Source organism: Leptinotarsa decemlineata, unplaced genomic scaffold (genome assembly GCF_025532065.1).
Source record: "Leptinotarsa decemlineata unplaced genomic scaffold, Ldec_3_MD MMD2_tig00003798_RagTag_RagTag, whole genome shotgun sequence".
NCBI lineage: Eukaryota > Metazoa > Arthropoda > Insecta > Coleoptera > Chrysomelidae > Leptinotarsa > Leptinotarsa decemlineata.
The window spans coordinates 1,005,822-1,030,004 of NW_027412596.1; the positions used below are offsets into that span (position 1 = coordinate 1,005,822).

General features: G+C 34.5%; 1 long non-coding RNA gene across 1 annotated transcript in view; it reads right to left on the reverse strand.

Annotated features, from left to right (window-relative positions):
* The window catches only part of LOC141483657 (uncharacterized), a 123,766-nt gene extending 108,410 nt beyond the window's left edge, over positions 1 to 15,356 (reverse strand). Inside the window, exons 1-2 of the long non-coding RNA XR_012466212.1 lie at positions 15,206 to 15,356; positions 14,616 to 14,696 (exon numbers count right to left, since the gene is read on the reverse strand). This is a non-coding gene — a long non-coding RNA (uncharacterized lncRNA). The remainder of the gene's footprint in view (positions 1 to 14,615; positions 14,697 to 15,205) is intronic.
* Between the last annotated feature and the right edge of the window lie 8,827 nt (positions 15,357 to 24,183).

Sequence of the window (24,183 nt, forward strand, 5' to 3'; positions counted from 1 at the left end):
TTATCTTCAGAAATTATAAACGAGTGTGGTGTACCGCAAGGTAGCGTGTTAGGTCCTCTTCTATTTTTATTGTATATCGATGATATTTCATTTATAATTGATAGATGCTATGTTCATCTGTTTGCAGATGATACTTTAATATATTATGCATCAAATGATCTGCTTGATATAATTAATGTATTAAATGAGACACTCAAATCTGTATATAACTGGTGCTGCTTCAACTCGTTAAAAATTAATAAAAATAAAACAAAATTCATGATTATAGGAAATGACAAGCAGTACCATGACTTCAAAAAATATAATTGCAATATTAAAATATCAAATGATAAAATTGAGTTAGTAAGAAAAATTAAATATTTGGGTGTAATTGTAGATAATAGAATGTTTTTTAAGGAACATGCTTCATATATTATTAAAACAATAGCATTCAAAATTAATTACTTAAGTAGGCAATCTAAGCACTTAAACCAATGGTCGCTTTTACTTTTGTATAATAGCTTAATTTTACCTCATTTTTCCTATTGTGGAACCATCTTGTACTTACTAAACCAAAATGAAATTGGAAGACTTCAGAAACTTCAAAATAGAGGAATGAGAGTAATATCATCTTGTGATAGAAGAACACATATAACATTAATGTTGAATACATTAAAATGGTTATCAGTAAAAAATTACTTTCGTTATTTAGCATTAATATTTATTTTTAAAATTAAAACTGGTGATGTTCATGTATATTTAAGTGACAAATTAAAGTATAACTTTGAATATCATGAATACAATACAAGAAGTCGCAATAACTTTCATATACGTCAGACTAGTAATGTCAATTCAAATAATACAGTTTTCATTAAAGGAGTTCAAGCATTCAACGAACTACCGGAGGATATTAAGAATGCTACCTCTCTAAATATATTTAAAAGAAAATTAAAAGTGCACCTTTTAGACCTACAAAGTGTTCAGTATAGGAACCTGCTAATACAGTTTTTTTTTTCTTTTTATTTTATTTATTGTGCTGTTTTTATTTATATGTTTCAATGTACATGATTTTAAATTTTAAATTTTAATTGTGACATTTAAATTTTTAACCTAGATTAAGACTAATATTGTAACTGCATTAGCTTGTGTTAAATAAACGATACATATATACACAAATCTCTCCAAATGAAATGTTTGAAACACATCGTTGAAAAGTAACCAATTTTCAAAATACTGATTCACCCGTCTGAATAAGTGAAAATTCTTGTTGGTTCAATACTTTCACAAGCTAAATTGAAACATTCCAGTGCATCACTAAGCAAAGTTTTCTTTTCCCTCTCAAATGAATAATCGATATTCAGATCGCCCAGACTTAAATATTTTCAAAATGTTTCTCACAATAATCTGAAGCACTGAATAACTCATCTGAAAAAGTGTCTGAAAAGGCGTCTAAAGAAACGTTTCTCTATCAAGAATAAAACAGACAGCACAAATTTCGCACACAGCACTTCAAAAGAGAAGCGTCCTGAAATTTACTCATTTTTGTGAACCAATGCTTTTTGTCACCAAGATAAGTGTCTAGTAAAGTAAGTGGTAACGTTTTATCCATCAAAATGAATATATTCTATGCTCAAACTATTTTACCATGTTTCCGTTAATCATACATAAAATCACCTAAATTACGTTGGTTTTTTTACTGATAAATTTTGTTGTGATGAATTATTTTCAGTCCTTCTCAGATCGCATTCGTTTCGACCTTTGAGGGTTGTCGGATTCCATCGGAAATGATAATGTGAATAATTGCAAAGTTATGTACTTCAAATTTGAAATATTTTCAAAAACTCAATAACAATAGATTTCGATGAGTCACTATAAAATTCAAATATTTGTGTCTATATGGGGCTATGGTGAGCAAACTTCTAGGTAGTTGATTCCGTATCTTCAGAAAGACTATCTTATGCCAACATTACTTTCATGTGAAATTCATTGAAACAAATCGAAATACGCTGAACGTAACACAAGTCGATTGATACCGTCAGCATGAAAATTGTTTGCTCGGGATTCGATGAAGTCGACGAAGGAATTTTTTGACTGGTCCTGATTGGCGAAAGTTTTATCGATGAGAAAATTATCGATAACAAAATTATCGAAGTGCTTGAGAAGATAATACTCAGTTGGCGAAAGGTCTGATACTCCCCAGACCAGAGTGGGTGAAGTAGAACGCCCATTTCATTTGATTTTCGAACGGTGATTTGTGAAACGTGCGGACGGACGTTGTCGTGAAGCAGGATAGGACTTTTTCTGTTGTGTTCTCTCTTTGGCGGGTGTTCGCCTTTGGAAAGACCTGGGTGTCTCATCGGTGTCTAACTAGAGGATCCACTTTCATTCACATGTGACGATACAATCTTATAAAAGATCGTATTGGTTGCGCAGAAGAAACGAAGAATATACTTCGAAACGTGAAAAATTCTGTGGATCGTCCAAATCAAGGGGCACCCACAGCACGGGAGCTGACACCCAGTCACAGACCATATACCCTAGAGGGTTCCCGTAGGTTACTTCACCTTGAATCCCTTTTTTAGTCCCGATACAAATCTTAAGATGGCACTGTGAATTTGTTCTTTGGTTTTATGTTACGGACCCACATATATTCTTGTGGTTTGTGATGTATTTCAAAGATAAGAAGAAGAAGAACATGTGCATAATATATTAAAGATGGTCATGTGACTCATGTCACTCATGTGTTGTTGGTCTGTGGTGTTGTTGTCTGACTGTGTACCCTAGTGATTATTTATTTCGTTATTTTGATTATTTTACAATGATTTACCACAACAAATGTTGCGTTCCTTATTGCAAAAGTATATCTAGTATGAGACATGCGTTCCCTAATCCAGATGAAGATATAAATAGGTTCAAGAAATGGATACTGGTAATTACTAACTTGGAACTGATGGAAATGGACCCGAAAGAAGTTTACGGTGCTAGAAGGCTGAGTGATAGTCATTTTGAGGCAAAATACATTTCTGCTTGGTCTCACAAGTTATTTGGGAACGCTGTTCCAACTCTAAATCTTTCTGGTGAGTAAAAATTTTAATTCGTGAAACTTGAATGAAACAGACTTTTTTATAGGTTCAACGGGCCCAAATGATGTATATGATACTCCATCAACATCTAAGTCTTTAAATAATTCTGCTCAAGAAAGTACTCAATTTGATGAGTTAGTCATGGAGATTCCAGAATTGAACGAATCTCATCACAGTATTGAAGGTAATGAATATAAACATACAGACATATATCGAATTATTTTGGCAGAACTCGTGCAGAGTCAGTGTATTACTCTCTTTTTTCAACACTCTACATTTTGAAGGATAGAGATACATGAGTCATGTCAAAAATTTCATATTCATATTGGCGAAAATTGATGCATGAAATCTGAGTTCATTGGATAATAGCTCTTGGTATGAAATTAGCGCATAGCCGTAGTGCACCTTTTTCACTTCAATAGAATCATTTTAATGTAGTTTTAGTATAACATTAGCATTATAACATTATTTTTGAATTAATAAAATTTGATCTCTTTTTTAGGTAATGCAGGCAGTGCACTATTGTCACCATATCAGTTAAGTCTTACTCAGTTGTTTCAAAAATTTTCACTTTACCCAGTAAATCTACACTGACTAGGCCTCTAGCAGAAATTGTGGGGGGACCAGGTATAAATGATGTACTTTGTGATTCATTACAAAAGTTGATAGCTGATAAGGATTCTTCTGAAAATTATATGGCCATATTATTTGATGAAATGGCTATCATGCCCAGCCTTCATTTCAATGAGCATTCTGGTTTCATAGAAGGATTTGAAGATATAGAGGAAAATAGAGGACATTCTTCAGCTGACCATGTACTAGTATTTATGGTTAGAGAATTGATAACACAGTGGGAAGCGCCTATATCATACCATTTTTCGTGTGACGGCGGTGAATCAACTTTACAAATAAAACATGTATTAGTGGTTATTATACAAAAGCTTATAAACATAAGCCTTAAACCCATAACTGTGATATGCGATCAAAATAATTCAAGTGTTATAAATAATTTAATTCAAGAGACAAAATAAAAATATTATAGATCTGGAAGCATAGACAGTTACCGACATGGTTCATTAGAAGTTGCAAATTCAAAAATATATCCAATTTTTGACCCTTCACATTCACTGAAAGGACTTCAAAACAATTTAATAAAGAGAGACTTGTGTTATACCATAGGCAATATTAACAAAACAGCAAGATGGAAACATATTGAACTACTTTATAAGAGTGATAATGGAGGCAGTTGATGGCTTGGAGGTTCTACCACACTTAACTGATGAGCATATTCATGAAAATAAATTAAAGAAGATAAAGGTCAAGCACGCTTCCCAAATATTTACCTAAAGGTTGGCTGCAATACTGCGTTTAGTTAGTCAACTTGGTAAGAAAATAATGATTATGGGTGTATTTTCAGCCATTTTGTGTTTCAAACTAGAATTCAACCAAACCATTTAAATTCTCCATGTTGGAAGAAGTGACAAACAAATGTTATTTCCATCAAAATAAGTTTCCACTTGAAGTTTTCACAAAAAATATACCTTTGTATGCTGTCTGTGTTTTAGCTTCGGAATAGAAAAGGTACAGACTAATTGTATGCATACAAGTAGTTAGCATTATTAGTATCCAACATGATGTATATGTTATTGAACTTTGTTTTCTTGCAGATACACAGCGAAAATGTGGGGAAAATGTTGAGGACACTGCTGAATTATTGAATTTTTTCGACCGTTTATTTGATTCAGTAAATGGTTCCACCAAACTTCCTGATCGTGGAAAATGTTTACGAGCTGGTTCAACAGATGAATCTGACCATCTCGACTTGTGGAAATGAGAAGCATTGCCCCTTCTGGACACGATGCAGTTTCAAAAGATGCAGTTTCAAGACCTCCAAGTTTCAAAAACTGGTCTTTCACTTTAAAGAACATGAAATCAATTTGGGGTGTTTTGAAATCAGAAGATTTTTCTTAGTTATTAACAAGAAGGTTGAATCAGGATCTCCTGGATCCAAAATATCCGGACACTTAAGCTTATAAACTCCAGATTTTTCCAACTTGTCGACCTTATCTTTGTCATTGAAAAGAAAATGAGATAACCTGGCATGTGGTCTGAATCCTACTTCCACATTGTTTTTTCTGAAGAAACCTGCGATAATTTCTGTTCTTTTTCCAAAATATGTTGTTAGCGTTACCCTGCGTTTTGGAAAAAGAAAAGAAATTATCGCAGGTTTCTTCAGAAAAAACAATGTGGAAGTAGCATTCAGACCACATGCCAGGTTATCTCATTCTCTTTTCAATGCCAAAGATAAGGTCGACAAGTTGGAAAAATCTGGAGTTTATAAGCTTAAGTTTCCGGAGTGTAATAGTGTTTATGTGGGACAATGCGGACGAAATTTCCAAAAACGGTATGCTGAACATGAAAGGTCCTTCAGACTGGGAAAAAATGATTCGATGTTTTCAAACCATTCCTTGGCATGCAACCACAAGTTTCCGAATCTAAACGATACGGAAATTCTGCACTATGCAAGGAAGGGTTGCAAACTCAATTATTTAGAGTCCTTGGAAATTCACAAGCATAAACATTGCGAGTGCAACCTGTTAAATGACCAAATCGATTTAATTTACTCTCCGGTTTTAAAATTGGCACATGCGCATTGTGAACTCTAAATTCAGGTAGGTACTCAAGTACCTGAATGGTATATATTAGCGAATGTAATGAATCATTCTTAGTTTATTGTTTGAAAATGTCCATATAGGAAGAAACTGCAGTAACGTTAGTTACAAATGAAAGTGGTAAAAAACATAGAAATTTTCATTTCTCTTTTCATCATGATCTCCTACCACATAGTAACGGCTACATCCATCAATTTATTACATGAATTGGCCACAAATTACGTAGCTGGTTATATTCTGAAAAAAATCAGGAAAACTGTTTCATGTTCAGTTTGTAAGAATTGTATGTTCTCAATGAATTATCATTCACACCAAAATTTGTTAATTTCGTTTAGAGAATATGGTGGATCGTTCACTAGAAGTGATAAACTATTGTTTATATAAATAACCATACTCCAAACATTTAATTCGTATAATTGAAAATACAATAAGAAGCAAGGTTAGCTTTGAATTCTTATCTTGCAACAAAGAGGAACATAAAAATAATATAATCCAATTTGTTATAAAATTCACCATAACAACTATCACACATAATTGGTGCAAGCGTGTAAATCAAATTATACAGGGAAAATCGAAACTGTATACAGGTACAAAAGTAATTAAATTACAAGCCAATAAAATTCGTTTGAACAGAATGAAGAAAAAGAATTCTGAGCAACCTGAACATATAATCACACAAAATGTTCAATGTTGAAATGTTTTGAATGAAAAATCTATAATGATTCAGCTGTTTTTTTTAAACCTTATTGCCCTACAACATAAAGCAGTGGTTAAGAATTTGTTCTAACTATAATTTTCACATTGTTTTTGGAAATTTCAGCGTATTGTTTGAAGTCCACACAACACTCAATGTAAATTGTAGTTTGAGACTCTAAACAATGCGCTGAAATTTACAAAAAACATTTGAATAAAATGAATATTCCAACTATATACAACATTTGAATATCCCGCGTCCGTCACAATAGTACTGATACAAATCTTCAGATGGCGCTTTTTTCCGTCTCTGTTGTTTAGCATTGTCGTGAACCGTCTAGGGTGTATGGTCTGTGCACCCAGTTCTTCTGCCATCCCACGCATCGTTGTAATGGGTCAGTCTCCACCTAGGTCGTCAAATGCTTGTCCAAAAATACTTTGAGTCAACCAATTCGGGGTTCATCTTCGAAGCTGAAATCTCCGGAACGAAATTTCAAATTTTGTAAACCAATGTTGAACAGTGCGTTCATTAACACTATCATTGTCGAATAATAATGATAATAATAAATCGGCTTCATTGAAAATGCAAAGAACTATACACAGAGAAATGGTGGTATTCTGGTACACATTGGTAAAGTCTAGCTGAGAGCTTCTCAAACTCAACCAACAAACTCCACGCGAACATACAGAAAATTTTAATGAATATAGTTTGAAAAAAATAAAAAAACACGCTTTTAAAGAACATCGAACTAAAAAGTCAAAATTTTTTTTTAATAAGTTCGAAACAATAACGAAAACGAAAAATACTAGTATAATTTTGAAAAAGCAACGGGCGCTTGATTTACAAAAAATATGGCACAAAACGCCCACGCTTTTTTCACAATAATACTGATTTTTTCGTTCGTTTATTATTTTGAGCTTATTCATAAAAAATAATGTTCAGTTCGATGTTCTTTGAAAACGTGTTTTTTAGTTTTTTCAAACTATATTTATTTTTCATTTTTGAGTTTCGTGCGCAATAAAATCGTATTTTTTAGTATTTTTAAACTATATTCATTTTATCCAAAATTTGTAATCAATCAGCCGTATATTGTTCAAAAAAATTACCATTACTATTTTTCGATTCCGGAGAGGGAGCTTGAAAATCAGCTATCAAGCCCAAGGAAGGCAGCAGCCGTGCAAAGGATGGTTACAAATAAGGCAGCAAGCGCGCGTGTTAATAAGAAAAAATACTTTTTCCAAATGAAGAAATACATGTAAAGTGAGTTCGAATTATTTCGAAGAGGTTACGTACATCGCCATCTGCCCGCGAATAGATCAAGAAATAATGTCGATAATTCTGTCAAATACAAATCCCGAGCATTTAAACGGGAATAAATATGAAATGAAAAGGAGAGTTACAACAAACAAACATACATACATACAGGTGAAGCTAATAAAAGCGTGATAAGGGACAGTTAACGGTAATGGTACCATAACAAGGGAAATATAAATAATTTAGATTTAGTAATAATTTAGATTTTTCTGCAATCTAAAATTCATTATTATTGAGTTTTGAATCATGTTCACTTGATAGATGATTGCGCAAATCTAGATCATCGTTCAAGAGATTTTGTGCCGCGGCATACTTATCAATTATAAAATGCATATATAACTATGTGTCATTCCTGGTTGATTTTTTGGGCTGTTTTGGCAGCACTCTGGTTCAATTTGAATTCGTAGAGAAATATTCTATCAATCAGTATATTCAAAGACATAGCGGAATTAATATAGTGGAGTTGAATCGTGTCCAAGTTTGAAGAAAAATTGGTTATAGATATATCAAAACAGCGCTCATCTGCAACTGATCATATTTTTATGTGCCTGTGTAACCAATATCTAGACTCATTACGGAGAAAAATAGAACGAGATCATTTTTATTCTTGGTACTTTACTTTTCTAATCAGATGACGAAACTTAGTAGTGAGCTGACAGACATGATTCTTCATTCTCAAACATAATGTATACATGAAATCAGATGAAATGACAATATTGAAAGTATTGAAGGTTATAATAAAAATAAGGGCATCCGAGGGTCATAACTAACGTTATCTTTTTCTCATAAATTCTGATATGCCATAGTAACATTCATTGCATAGAAAGTTTTTGAGTTTTCTTTTGAAAACATTGACGTTGTCTTCCAATTTTATACAGGCAGGCAGATGATTTAGAAATTGAATTCCTCTGTATATTGGGCTTCTCTCATACATACTAGTTCCATGTTTAGGAGGCCTTTGAACCATCGGTAAACCATCAAGATACATAAACCTCTGAAGAAGCCAGCCACTCGTGCTGGCGAAACGTTAGGATACAGTTCAAACCCGAATGAAGATCGTAACAATGATTAAAGTCAGGTTCCATAAAATATTTTATGTTGTTGTTCTTTCATAAATTTTTATTATTAGACAAAAACATGAGTTGTTTTTGTACTATAGTACATTCGGTACTGTTTGAGAGTAAAAGAATTTCAAGAATGCCAACATACCCGTACATCGAAGAGAGCAACATAGTCGTCTCAAGCGAGTAGCACTGCAACCCATCCACGAAGTTACTGAGATATTTCTACCCGCAATGCTCCTTGAGGTCGCCGCTAACGAGCCATTAAAATAGTTACTTGTGACGAAAAACGTCAAAAGAGGCGGCCGGCACTTTCGATCATATTGCGTTAAAGTTAGTATTAATAGGCGTCGAACTATTATAAATCTTCCGAAAATATATTCTGTATGATGCGAAGATAATTGAAATATCCTGAAAACTAATTTTGTTCAGATATTTGATTTTGAGAAGGACACTTTATATTTGAAAAAGTTTTTTATTCAGGATTGATCCCTTCTACAGATCTATAAAATAATCAGTATATTAAATATAAAATTCAATACAAATGTAAAAAGCACAAAATTACCTCATTCGATAAATCAACTTATTGAAGAAAAATATAATAAATTCAATAACTTGAATTTATGAAATCCCGCATATGAGAATGAATATGTAACATCTGATGACGTTTTGAAGACTATCCATTTTCTTCATCCAACCTATTTCAATCATAACATTATAATTTGTAGTTATAATTCGTCTGTCGATGTAAATCAATTTGATATTATTATTGACACTGATAATATCAAATTGATCGTATATATATATTTTTTTTCTTCGGACAATTGAATTGATAAATGAGCGTTTGACATCAGTAAGGCTCATCGAAAATCAACCTAAAAGTCATCATTTCATTTGCCTCAAAGTGAAGGTTTCTATGATATTTGCGAAAAACTGAAGATATGTTCTGAGAAGACACATAAACTTCTGGGTGCAATAATCGCAAAATGCAACTTTCTTATAACATAGGAATAATTATCAACTTCCTGAACATTTTTCGGTTGGGAGTATTCATAACATGGTACAGTTAAGTCAAAATGAGACCGAAAAACTCCGTTTCTTTATTCGTCATATTATTTGAACGAATTTTCTTTGGACAAGTGAATTGATTAATGAGCCCCATCGATAGTCAACCTAAAGTCATAACAGTCTATGTGTCTGGAAATGAAAGTTTCTGAGATAATTGAGAAAAAGATATGTCGTGAATATCAACGTAATTTCCTATGTGTAATGATCGCATAATGCTACTTTCTTACGATAAAACCGAAGATAAGTACTATTGATTTGTTGAATTTCATTCTCTAGTTGGTTCATCGAGAAAAATTAGTCCATTCAGCATATAGTTTTGAAAAAGAACAAGAATAGAAAAATTGTGTATTTTTCATGCAATGATCAATGGCATACAAACTAGCCTGGAAAGTTCGACTTTGAAATAAGTTATCACGAATCGAAAGAAAAAAAATTAGGAAAAGTACAGTCAAGTGACATAGTAAGCATCCTTAGGAGATAATGGAATGATTGAATAGATGGTTCGGATGAGTCTGAATCAGACCGACATTGTTCCCGGTAGAAACAAACTGATATATCGATACTTACAATAGACATGATTGAAAGAAAACCAAACAAGTTTGTATTGTTGTTAATTCATCTGTCGTCATTTCAGTCAGTGAAGATCGTGTCAAAATGGATTATTCATTTGAAGAATATACAAATATGCATTTCGTTTATGATGAAACAGGGGGAAGTGCCAGAGCCGCTACTGAATTATATAAAAATAGATATCCAAACAAACGTCATACACATTTCACTACTTTTATTGCTGTGCATCGACCATTGAAGAAAACGGGGTCCTTCAAATTCGGTAAACAACATTGTGGTAACGAGCAGAACAAGAGATAATGTTACGGAAGGACAAGTTCTTGAACAATTAGCTGCAGATCCTTTTACAAGCACTCGGGCAATTTCGTATAGTTTACAAGTGTCACAATCAACAGTAAGTCGGGTAGCATGTGAACAACTGTTGAACCCATTTCGCCTGCAGAAGGTGATGACCCTAGATGCTAGTGATTATGGCCCCGTGGATTATTTTTTGAATGGTTTTTGAGGATGTATGAAGGAGCAAACGACTTTCCCAAATATGTTTTATACACAGATGAGGCAAGTTTCAGAATAGAAGGGTATTTTATTAGTATCAATAGTAGAAATATCCATTCATTAAATGAACAAAATCCGCATGTAATGTTTAGAAAAGGCTACCAACAGAAGTTTGCAGTCAATATTTGGGAAGGAAATATCGAAAATCATATCGTTGGACCATATCTTCTCTCTCCCCGTTTAAATGGACAGAGAACTACCAAGATTTTCTTGAACATGTTTTACCTGAGCTATTTGATGAATTACCTCTATTGGTTCGTCAAAGGATGTGGTTTAGATATGATACAACACCGGCCTATTTTCAAGGAATCCTTTATCAATTTCTGGATGGAACATTCCATGATCGGTGGATAGGTAGACGTGGTCCCATACACTGGCCTGCACGTTCTCTGGATTTAACGTCACTAGACTTTTTTTTGAGGAGATACCCCAAATCCCTGATGTATTTGACACCTGTAGAATCTGCTGAAGATTCAACGGCAAGAATTTTACCAGCATGTACGTTAATATATGACACACATACAGGAATATTCCAAAGCGTACACGGCAGTCAATGGTACGGAGATGCCAATTGTGTATTGAACAAAATAGTGGTCTATTCGAACATTTACTTCAAGCCTTTTTTATTTCATTTGAGTAGATATAAATACACAATAATTGTTTTCTTTCACGAAAAACAACATGTTTGGAAAATATCTTTCTAGAAATGGCTTTTTTGATAATGACACTCATTTTCAGTTTTTCGCAAATATTATTTCGGGCTTTAATTCTTATCTGACAGAGGTATTAAAATTTGAGGCTGGGTTTGTCAGTTGATGTTTCGAAATAATAATTATACAAAATTGTACGGTCACAAATCGGTGAATTTACGAAATCGATTCGTTCGAATAACATGACGAATTGAAGTTGAGTTTGCCAGTCTCATTCTGACTTACCGGTACTATGCTTTAAATACTCCAAACATTAAAAAATGATCAGGAGGTTAACAATTATTTCTCTATATTATAAAAAAGTTGCATCATGCGATTATTTCACACAGGATGTTATGTCTCTTCTCAGAATATATCTGCGGTTTTTCGCAAATATCTCAGACACCTTCACTTTTAGGCGAATGGAATGTCATGAAATTAAGGTTGGGTATCGATGAGCCTAACTGATTTCAAATACTTGTTCGATATTTCAGTTGTCCAAAGAAAATACGAGGGAAAATATGAACACAAACTATTGTAACTAGGCCACTGGTTTACGAAAATTAAAAATTATAACTTCAATTTATCACGTTGATGAACCATGACTGATGCAAAGAGTTTGAATTGTTTTCTTCGAGAGTTTCAGAGAAAAAAAAATGAATCGAAAAGGAAAGTGATAAAATGGAAGAAGCCATCTTTATGAAAACCATCGTCAAAGAATTTTATGGACAGAATATATCAAGCATATTTGCTTTCTGAATTGCAGATGTCACTGATATTTTGTTCATTATTTTGAATAACTGAACAGCTGAAGACCAGTCAGTCGTTGCTCAGTTGAATTATAGTTCATTTTATGACCTTTCTTGAAAACATAATTACCAAGAGCACATTTTTCAGGATGTAAACTACAATCACTTTTATGTGAACTGATTCTATGTTTGAGTAATCCTGACGTTCAACCAATATATTCATCGCTACATTTCATACATTATGTGGAACAGATCAATTGAAAAAGTTATTTGGGTGTTATCTTCAAATTCTGAAAACAATTTATTGATGATTAGTATAGTTCTGAAAGCTTTTTTACATTCGAATTTCAGAATAATCCACATAATTGAGGTGTCGTATCATTGATGTATAGAAAAGCAAAAAAAAGTATCCTAACTGGACGTGAATTATTCCAAATTTTCATATTGTCAGACTGTATATACTATCCAACTTGTTGTTATTATCGACTTGAACGTCAATGGATGACGCTCTAAATAATATCTTCCTCAGGGTAGGGTCTGGATACGAGTTATTGGTAAATAATTGAGAGAGTATATTTGAGTTTTTTGAATGAAAAAAAGGACCTGAAATCTTCAAAATGCGGTTTTTCATTTGCTTGGCCAAGTTAAAGTTCGTCGACTGATTGTGGTATGACCAATTGTTCAGGAACCTACCAGAACTGATAGGCTTGCGATACCAATCTATGGGGAGAGTATTATCTGGTGTTTTAATGACTTTAGTGTCGAGGAAAAGAACCCATTGCTTATTATTTTCAGTTTCAATGATGAACTGTTGAGAAAGAAAAATGATAATGTCAATAAAATATTTTTTTATAAAACGAGTTTGGAGAAAAGTACCTGTGAAATCGAATCTAGCAGGTATCTATGACATGACATAACTCAGCTTTCATTGGAGTACCGAAATTTTGTTTATAAATTAGAAGAGGAATATGTATTATCAAAAAAAAAAGTGATAAAATGAAAGAATTCGTCTTTATGAATACCACATATCTGACTAATACGTTCAAATTTTTTATCGATACATCTGGGATAAGCACCTAAATAGACATTGCTGAAAAGAGTTCCAACATATGAGCTAGCAATTACATAGTTTTCTGGTAATTTCATTTCATTGAATGGAGAGAAAATATCAAATGAATCTTCAATAGAATATTGATTGTCGAATACAAGAGCTTCAGTTAAAATATGTATGAGAAATGAAGCAATAATAGGTCTAACAGAGAGAATTGGTTTATGTATTTTTTCAAAGCATAACATTTGAACAAGGTCCAAGTATTATTAGTCACACGTTTTTTTGTGGGTTCGTCAATCTGATTAACTTCAAATAATTTTTTAATTAAATCATTACATCAATGTTGAATATGGGATCTTTACTTACTTGTGAGTGAGAATTACAATTTTTGAAAAGGTTTGTAGAAAGAGTAATGTACTGGTCACGGTCAAGGACCACAGTGACATTGACTTTATCAAACTCAGTTACAATGACCCTGGAATTATTTTTTTACAGATGTTTAGTTTTAATTGATAAGTGTTAAAAAAATCATTGTTACGGTTATAGGTGTTAATGAAATTAGTGATAATATCAGTAGAACGAGCCACTATTGACTTTTCAACATTGTCATCAGAGATAGTAGATGTGATATAGAGATGTGATATAGAGATGTGATATAGATGCTAGAAGATTTTTTATAGAAAATGTCTCAACAACGATGGGTTCGATTCTAAATTTGGAGTTCAAGGCCAAAAACTTCCGAGATGTCCTCAGGGATATTAATGTTTGAAAGATTTCTTATTCGTTCTGACTCTGTGAACAGTTGCAATGTATTACCTGCTGGTACGAGTTTGATGAATTTATTTGAACTCTTTGATCTAATTTTGTGAAACATTTCATTCTATGAAATTTGTTGTCTCCCAGAAAATTTTGATAAGACTTTACGATCTGATGATTGGATTATCTCATTCATAAGAAACTTCAAGTTTTATTGAATGTGATTGAGAGAATTATGTTTACTGTTTATTTCATAGTTGAGAAGTTTGGTTCCTAACCTGCAAGTGTATCTTCCTGTTGTGGTCTTATATTCTACACCTTGTAATAACACTTATTTATCCATATGCTGTAAGATGTGTTTTGGACATACTCACATCTATTATTTTTTATCCCTGGCTAGCTTCTCCTTCGGGCGGGACCACTTTGTGATTCAGTTGAAGAACAGTCTCTCCTGACTACTAAAGAAAAAAACATAAAAATATCTTCGAGTGATCAGCAGAACGAAAGTGTACTCTTATAACACAAGTTATTCCAAAATGTTGATGAAATTCATTATTATCTTAATAGAAGATCAGACATTGATCACCTCAGCGGAATATATGCCTTTCTACTTGATATCGATAACAATTCACATTATTTTATATTGGGTTTTCTCATTAATAGGCGTATATAACAGCGGATGACTCTGATCACATTTGCACCAAAACTGTTTTCAATTGTTCCACAGTTCCAACATAGACAAACAATAAAGTAAATCACATGACAGCTGTCAGTGTCAATTGTTCTTTTTTCTCTCTCTTTGGTCTTCAACCACATGGCTCTCACCGGTAAATTATTACGATTTTCATTAAGTGTATTGAAATAATCTTCTTTATACCAGTGAGGAGTTGACATACTTGTTTTATTATATTGACATATTTTAATTGTTCAAATATAACATTATTTCCGACACGGCCATACTCACCAACAGTTAGTCGAGCCTGTTGTGATAATTTTATAATATTTCTCTATCATCATACAATTTTTGTAGCTTTTGCTTGAAGATGATAATACATTTTTTCAAAATATTGGAGTAATTCAAAGAGTACATTGCCGTTCTGCTGATCAGTCACCCTGAAATAAGAAAAAATTTCTACATTTTAAATGAACAATTACCAATAGAAAAAGCGAAATCATTACATACATTTCAATTATTTCTTCCCTCATAAATTGCAAACTATGATATCCTCAACTTACACAAGCTAAGAAAAATGAAAATTGAAACTATGTATGTTTTCTATCACTTTCATTTGTACCTAAATAACGTTACTGCAGTTCCGTCCTATAAGGATATTTTCAAACTTATACAATTTAAGGTATAATTTCAATGTCTTTTTAGGACAAAACTGCATTAACGTTAGTTACAAATAGAAGTGGTAAAAAACATAGAAAGTTTCAATTCTCATTTTTCATGACGAGTTCCTGCCACGTAGTAATGGCTACATTCATCAATTTATAGTATATTTCAAAAACGATAGTGTCCCCAGTTGTGAATCAAATGTATCAAGATGTGCACTGCAGGGAACTTGGAAAGAGCATGAATATTTTCGTAACCGCCTCTTTTCAGACAGCAGTCTGGAACAAGTTTAATAAATCCTCCGGCACGATACTCAAGACTACAGTCGTAACAAATGACAAGTGTCGTTCGGGATCAGGAAATTCCGATAAGTAGCCGACGTGTATTGGCCATGGAGGTCGACTTCTCGAATGCCAGCTTACGATATCCTGTCACACCGGATATTCGCGTTTGCGAAACTATTACGTGCTCTAAATTCCAAAAAGAAAATGCTGTCAACGAACGACGGACTGGCTGGTACATTAAGATTAAATTTGCAGGAAATGGACACCAGAAAAGTTTTTGTACAAAATTCTTCAGTTTCTTTCTTATAGTTTTTTACCAAATAACTGACAATCATAAAAAACAACACTGGTGGATTTCAATGAAAATTCCTTATATAGTTAGTTAACTTCTTTTTACACATAATATGTTTTTATAAATTTTTGAAATGAAATGAAATTTATGAAAGTATAAAAGGGCCACGAATCAATTTGAAAAATAAAAGATTTCGACTTCAAACTCAGAATTTAATAAACGTTCCCTTCCATTGTCTAATATGATGTGATTTGAAATCTCTGCAATAACAAATGACAATCGAAATTTAAAAAAAGGTGAGAATAATAATTACACCAAGCAAAATATCTTGAAATGAAATTACAATAAAATAATAAATGAATGTCTTTGTCCAGAAAATTTGTGTTCTTTGTATGAACCAAATCCAAGTGTTGTATATTCTCATCACTTTTTGTATTCATAGTTAGTATTTGACTTATATGCTAAGAAGGTAGATGACAGTAGTAGCAGAAAAGACAATATATAATTACGTATCAGTCCTTTTTAAGAATATAATTACTATCATGAAAGTGTACGTGTTTGAGGTGAATAATCAACTGAGACAAATCTGATTTATTGTCTCACTGCTCGAACCACCACCTAATGTTTTTGCATGTGCAATAGCTCAGGTTGTCGAACAATAAGCTTCCTCGTTGCACTGCAGGATACGGAAATAACAACCGAATGGCAATACAACGATAGCTTCATAATATGGTATGGATATCAATGAGTATCGGTGCCGCAATGATGTATAGTTCTGAGCACATCCGTATTACTGACGGAAACGTGAGCACCTCCACGTAGGGAACCCCAAGAAAGTTGAAGAAGCCGCGCAATGATAGTAATGTCGCTGTACTTTCCAAAACATTCATGGAGGCCGCCGTGAGACACCTCAAGGTTGTCATCATAGATGAGACTAACCCGTACGATAAGGTTACCGCAGAATGGGAGAGTCTCATTAAAAAACAACTGCTGGAGAAGCTGGACAAAATGATCTTCTCTGCCTCCAGCAGCAACAGCAAATCTTCAGAGTGGTATGTGATGATGACGTGACGCTAGAGTGGCTGAAGAAAGCTACAATGGATATTAAGCTGTGGGAGGAGGCATCACTTGCAGTCATCAGTGTGGATAAGCTCCCAAAGCTTACCAAAGCCTCGCTCCGGATCCCGGAGGATGTCCACAAGACGACATCCGGTGGAAAGTGGGGGGTGTTACTTCGGCTGAAGGCGCAGAATCCTGACTTGACGGTAGCAAGATGGTGCACTTTCCACCATGTGGTGAAGGTGAACCCACAAGGACAACTCCTCGTCTTCGGGATCGGAGAAGATGATGTTCCTAAAGAAGAAATCAATGAGGATAAGCTACGCGTTTATCTCATTGACTATAAGAGTACCACGAAAATAAGCAGAGGGTAACTCTGGAGACCCCAGGTCCCTAGAAGTCAAGCCACCTAAAGTGAATAGCGACCCCAAGGCCATTATATATGAATATATAATTGAGAAATATCTAACAATCTTGAACAGAGGGCCGGAGCCGACATTTATCAATGCCCGTAGCCAAAATATCAAACAAAATTCAGGACTGGCAAGTCTCGGACCATATTTCTTTGTTAGACCACCGCTGATTAACCTATACGGTAAGCCTGAATCTCTGACTGATGACAATAATGGAGAACTGAAAATGTACACGTTATCTATCCAAAACGAAATAGATATTGCCTACAAGAAATCCTGTCCGATATGGATGTTTCAAGCAGATAGCACAACCAATACATGGTGGAGTCCTGAACTGGAATACATCAGGAAGACAGAAGAGAACGATCTTTAACAAGGTAAAACGTACAAGACTTCCCACCAGCTTCTAGGCTACAGAAGGCACTTTCAAATGACTATCATAAGAGTATCGGCATCCTGATGAAAATGAAATGTCGACAAAGCCGCCAACTTCCGAGAGGGTACCGAGATTCTTATGAAAACTCACTTCTCAGGTTCTGTCTTTCCTAGGTGGAAGTACCAATACGACTGGCAATATGCTAGTGCAGTAATTGACGAGGACAAGATGGGCCATATCGGGCCGCACCTGAAAGGAATATTCAGAGCCTCTTCAGCTCTGAGGTATATTCCCAGTAAGTGGTGAGATGGACTACACCTTACCAAAAGCATTCTGACCAATTAGCCTCACATCGTTTTTTTTAAAAACTATGTAGAGGCTTTGTGAGCGATAGTAGTTCACAACCCACTCCATCCAAATCAGCATGCATGTACTCCAAGAAGGTCTACTGATTTGGTTGACAAAATCGAAAGATCATTGGACAACAAAAAATCCATCCTGGGTATATTTATAGATAGCGAACCTTTCCAACAATTACCCAGCAACTACACTCCAGGAATGTACCCCTGGCAGTAGGAGAATGGATACTCGAAATGCTCTCTGATAGAGCAATAAGTATCAATGTAAGAGGCACTACAGTGAGAGAACTGGTCATGAGGGAATGTCCACAGAAAGGGGTCTTATCACCCTTTCTTTGAAACATAGTTCAGGATACCCTGATTGATCACCTCAACGATAATGGGTTCCACATAATTACATATGAAGATGACATAGTTATCTTGCAGAAAGGCAAATTTGTTAACACACTGTGCGGTAGAGTGCAGGATGGGCTCAAATTGATAGGAACATGATAAAAGGAACACTCACTGTCGATCAATCCCAAGAAGACTGAGATGGTCTTTTTCAGCAGGAAAAAAGGTTAATGAGCCCAAAACTCCCGAAATCTTAAAAGCAAACTAAAATTCTCTGAAGAGGTGAAATACTATACTATCCTCGATAGGAAGCTAACATGGAATTCCCACCAACAGAGTAGAGCAAAAAGAGCATATGTGGCTCATTACCAATGCCGGAGGACAGTGAGACGCATATGGGGTCTTTCACCCCGTGTGGTCACCGTGTGGATCTACACTGCAATAATAAGACCTGTCCATGAGGACAGAAAGTTCTACAAGCAACGGTCATATAAAAATGTTATCAAATACAGCGACCGGCTTATTTAATCACTACAGGAGCCATGAGAATAAAACCAACCGCGGCAATGAAATTAATTACTGGTCTGACCCCTCTGTATCTGTACATTAAGGAGGTTGCGGTAATGGCCATGTTATGATTGGGCACGGCCGGTGTAAAGCTCGAAGTAGGAATGAGTCAATTGAGGTTGAGAGGCGCTTACTGCGTAAGCTCTGCTGCAGGCAACCAGTGATGCAATTGAACCCAGGTTTGTATTTGATGAACCCTACATTATATAAATAAAACATAATAATGAGTCGGATGCTACAGATGCAATACTTCTTTACACAGACGGCTCAAAAGCAAAGAATGCTCGGAATGTGGAGTGTACTCAAGATCACTAAGCCTAAGAATTAAGTATGGAATGGAAAAAATACCAGCGTGGTCCAAACAGAACTGGCTGACATCTCAATCGCCACAAAAGGATTAACAAGGAGAGGAATTTCTGGCAAAAACATAACGATCGGCATTGATAGCAGACAAGACAACGTGTTACTTTAGGGCTAGTACTGGAGTGCCACCAAGATTTAGCCAAAGCCTCGGTAGATAATAAAATTATCCTGAGGTGGGTTGGAGGGCACCACAGGAATGAAGGTAATTTCATTGCCGACTCTTTAGCCAAGATAGCGGCTGGACTAAGAATTTTAGGACCAAGTGGCACCTACGGCCTGATGACTTCGACAATTGCGGAACTAGCCAAACGTCACACCCATGCTCAACCCCTTAAGAGATGGGATGAAACCAAAGTATTCAGTCTTGCCAGGATCACCCTGGGCGACCCTAGGAAGCTGGCGTCTGAGAAATATCTGACGATGACCAGGAAAAATCTACGCTGAACAGTAGGATTTCTGAATGGCCGCTTTCTACTAAGGAAACACTTCCACAATATGGGGCTAGTGGACACACCTCTATGCAGGTTGTATGAACAGAAAGATAAAAGTGTCAGGCATGTCCTATGCGAATTTCCGGAGTTATCGTCAATAAGAGAGTGTGTGTTCGGCGGGTCTTGGCCCACACCTGCCGATAAGATGTCTCCCAGAGACCTGTCCACCTTCCTGGAAAAGACAGGATATACAATGACCTAGAAGGACAACTACTTAGGAGGAGGTACAATGGGTCACATGTGGCCTAAGTGTTGTGGGGCTACACTCACCACCCCTACTCTAGAGATACAGATACAGAAAACTGTTATGTAATTTTTGGCTGTTCTCAGTAAGCGATAGAACAGTTCAAGTTTATGCACCGACTAATATCTCAGTGGAGTCGGGTGTGGGTCTTATTAGTATCAGACAAAAATATTATATAGGAGGGTGCCAAGTGATTTACAACAAAATAAAACATACGCCACTCTTACAGCTGAAATTACTAAATCAAATTGGCATACTTGACAAACTATACTTCAGTTGAAATGAAAGAAATGTGTGAATGGTTTGAATATATCTCTATAATAGCAGTAAATATATTATAATAGAAGTAACATAAAGGTCGGAGGCAGAGGTGAAGAAAAACTGTTGAGAAGAAAGATTCAGGAAACCCAGTCTTGCTGTCACAAACTCCTATTCTTTGGGCGATTTGGAATTAGAAGTCGAAACCGTATCATTAAACGCCATGAAAGTCATTTGAAGTGTAACGGTCTGATCAAGAAAGGACGTGGTATAAAACAATATAATTTTCGAAAACTCACCTCATGTGCCAAAGCCCGACGCAACCATGAGACGTTGAATACTTATATACCACTATATACACTAATCCACGATTATTGAAGGAAATCGTGCGATCTCAAGAAAATACTTTAATTCAAAATGAAATAAATGAAATTCACCGATGTGGAGTGGAATAGTAAAGAATCCGGAAATGACAGTTAGTAATAGGCACTATTTATCTGACACATATATGGAGTAATCTTTTGCGGCGCTACTCTGATATTTTATAACCTTATAGAATTTCATCAAAAACACGTTAAAGCACTGTAGCCTTAACACACACCTTTTTGTTTGAGTGCAAGGCCAGGATTTTGGTACAAATATAGTTTATAACAGTTTGTGGTCTATACCAATTCAAAGATGTCTTTACCATAGATAAATGTGAAGACGTTCCACAGCCTAAACTAATGCTGAAGCTTCTTCAGTTTGACAGTACCTTCTTTCATAATCATTTGAACTTTCATTCTCAAGCACGATGATTTGAGGTATATATTCATTGAATTGGATCAGGACACCTCCTAGACCGATTGGACTCGCATACGCTATAATCTGAGTTCTTGCCTTCTGATCGTTAAATCCAAATTTTCTAATTTTATTAGATAATCCTTCCATTTCCAGGAAGATTTTTATTGATCATCTACTCAAAGTTAACGATATTTGTTTTTTTGACCAATTTCATATGAATTAGCTATCTTATCGGTTCGGTTGAAGTATCTAAAGATGGTATCCATTTTCACTGAGCTTGAAAACCTATATTTTTCTTCGATACTCTTAGGAGGTGTGAATGTTTGTATGACTCCAATGTAACTAGATAACAATTAAATTTCATTTGGTGATAGCCTATGCCCCAAAAATTCAACACTAGAGAGTTTTGATAGACATTTTTATGTATTCAATAAAGCACCGTTAATTCTCAACGTTTCTGAAACTCTGCTGAGTGGAAAATTTAAATGAAAGAAACATTTATGGGACACACAGGATTTCGGGGAGTTATAGGAGCAATAGATAGCAATTATAAGAGCCACGAGAAGAGGAACACAATTACTTGAACCGGAAAGGGGTCCATTCAAAAAATGTACGAATTGTAAGTACTTTTCAAAAAATTGTTAATTTTTCTTAAAATTCTAGCTGGTTCGGATTTGTAATTATACTTTGCGAATACTCAATATTAACGCAATATATTCAGGTTTTTGCCATGATTCATTTATTTGAATAAACTCCATAATTCAAGATGAACCCAGGCGATGTTATGCTGCAGGCGATCATCATAGTTGGTTGTTAGGAGATTTTAGTTATCTTTAGCAACCTTGGCTCACGACCGCAATTTTGTATTAACCCTTCAATAGTCCTGCGGAGAGATATAAAGGAAGACATGCTTCAGCAAGGAGTTTCGAAAGTACGTTTCAGGTGTTTAATATCCGAAAGAAAATAACGTCATGCTTCAGATTTTGTTGGCAATATGGCAGTAGCTTGTGCCATTTTACATAATTTGTGTATTGCTGAAAGTATAGAAATTTTAAACTTCATTAATGGCATTCCAAATCAACCATTTCCTCTAGATGATAATTTGAACCCTGACAATAAAAGAAATTTCATAATTGAACAATATTTCACGGGATATTCCTTTCAAATGAACATTTTAAGTTTGCATTGATTTCATGTCAAATGACACACATATCAGGAAATAATTTATTTGGTTTCAGAAAGTGAATACCTATAAAATAAAATATATTTTATAGGTATAAAATAAAATATATAAAATAAAGAACAAAACTGAAACTATCACCTTAAATATCACGGAAAAAAACGTATTCTCAGTACTCGAAAAAAAAAATGACTACATCACCGAGTCAGCAATATTGCCCAAAGATACAGATACGAAACAATTGACTTTTCAATGTTTCGAAGAACATCTAATATTTGAATTGGAGGGGTTATATTTTTAGGAGTAATAAATTTTTGGGAAAGTTTTTGGTTCTCTACTACGCCATCTTGATACAAAAAAAGGATGAGGGAATCTTACAAAGAAAGAAAGGAAGTAATCAATTTGAAAATAAGTAACTCTATACGTGGATGTGTAGATCATGCAAAGAAGTAACTTTCAGACACATACTGAAAGAAAGTCCTCCTGAAACAGCTACATTCATATGAACATTGAATCACACGAAAGAAAATAAATCTTTCAAAACAAATACTTCTATATGAACACTGAATTATACAGAAGATACTTTTCTCTACTCAGTGTGTATTTCAAACATTCGTTTTGAAATAGAAATCAGATATCATTCACATGATTTCCACTTTGAATAAATGGTAACAAATTGCACTCACATGGAACACTGTCACCTTCACTGGTATACATCGATGTTTCGCCTTAAGACACTTGCCCTAAGGCTCTTCAGTACCAAATTGGATAACATTATAGAAAATACACACAAATAATTTATGAATTACGATTTTTCAATGTCACGGAATAAGCTTGATCTGCTTATGTCATCGATGACATCGTAATGACATTCATTCACATATTTGATTCAATCCCAGCCTAGAGGAATCGTATTTGAATTGAAGGGATTATATTTTTAGGAGTGAATAATTTTTGGGAAAAAAAGTTTTTGGATTTCTACTACTCCATATTGATACAAAAAAAGGATGAGAGAATCTTCCAAAGAAAGGAAGGAAGTAATCAATTTGAAAATGAGTAACTCTATACATGGATGTGTAGATCATGCAAAGAAGTAACTTTCAGACACAAACTAAAAGAAAGTCCTCCTGAAACAGCTACGTTCATATAAACATCGAATTACACGAAAGAAAAAAAAATCTTTCGAAACAAATACTTCTATATGAACACTGAATTATACAGAAGATACTTTTCTCTACTCAGTTTGTATTTCAAACATTCGTTGTGGAATAAAAATCAGATATCATTCATATAAGTTCTACTTTGAATGAATGGTAACAAATTGCACTTACATGGAACACCGTCACCCTCACTGATATACATAGATGTTTCGCCTTAAGACACTTGTCCGAAGGCTCTTCAGTACCAAATTGGAAAACATTATAGAAAATACACACAAATATAACCCCTTCAATTCAAATAAGATTCCTCCCGGCTGGGAATGAATGTGAATAAATGTCATTACGATGTCATTGATGACATGAGCAGATCAAGCTTATTTCGTGACATTAAATAATCGTAATTCATTAATGAATTGTGCGTATTTTCTATAATGTTATCCAATT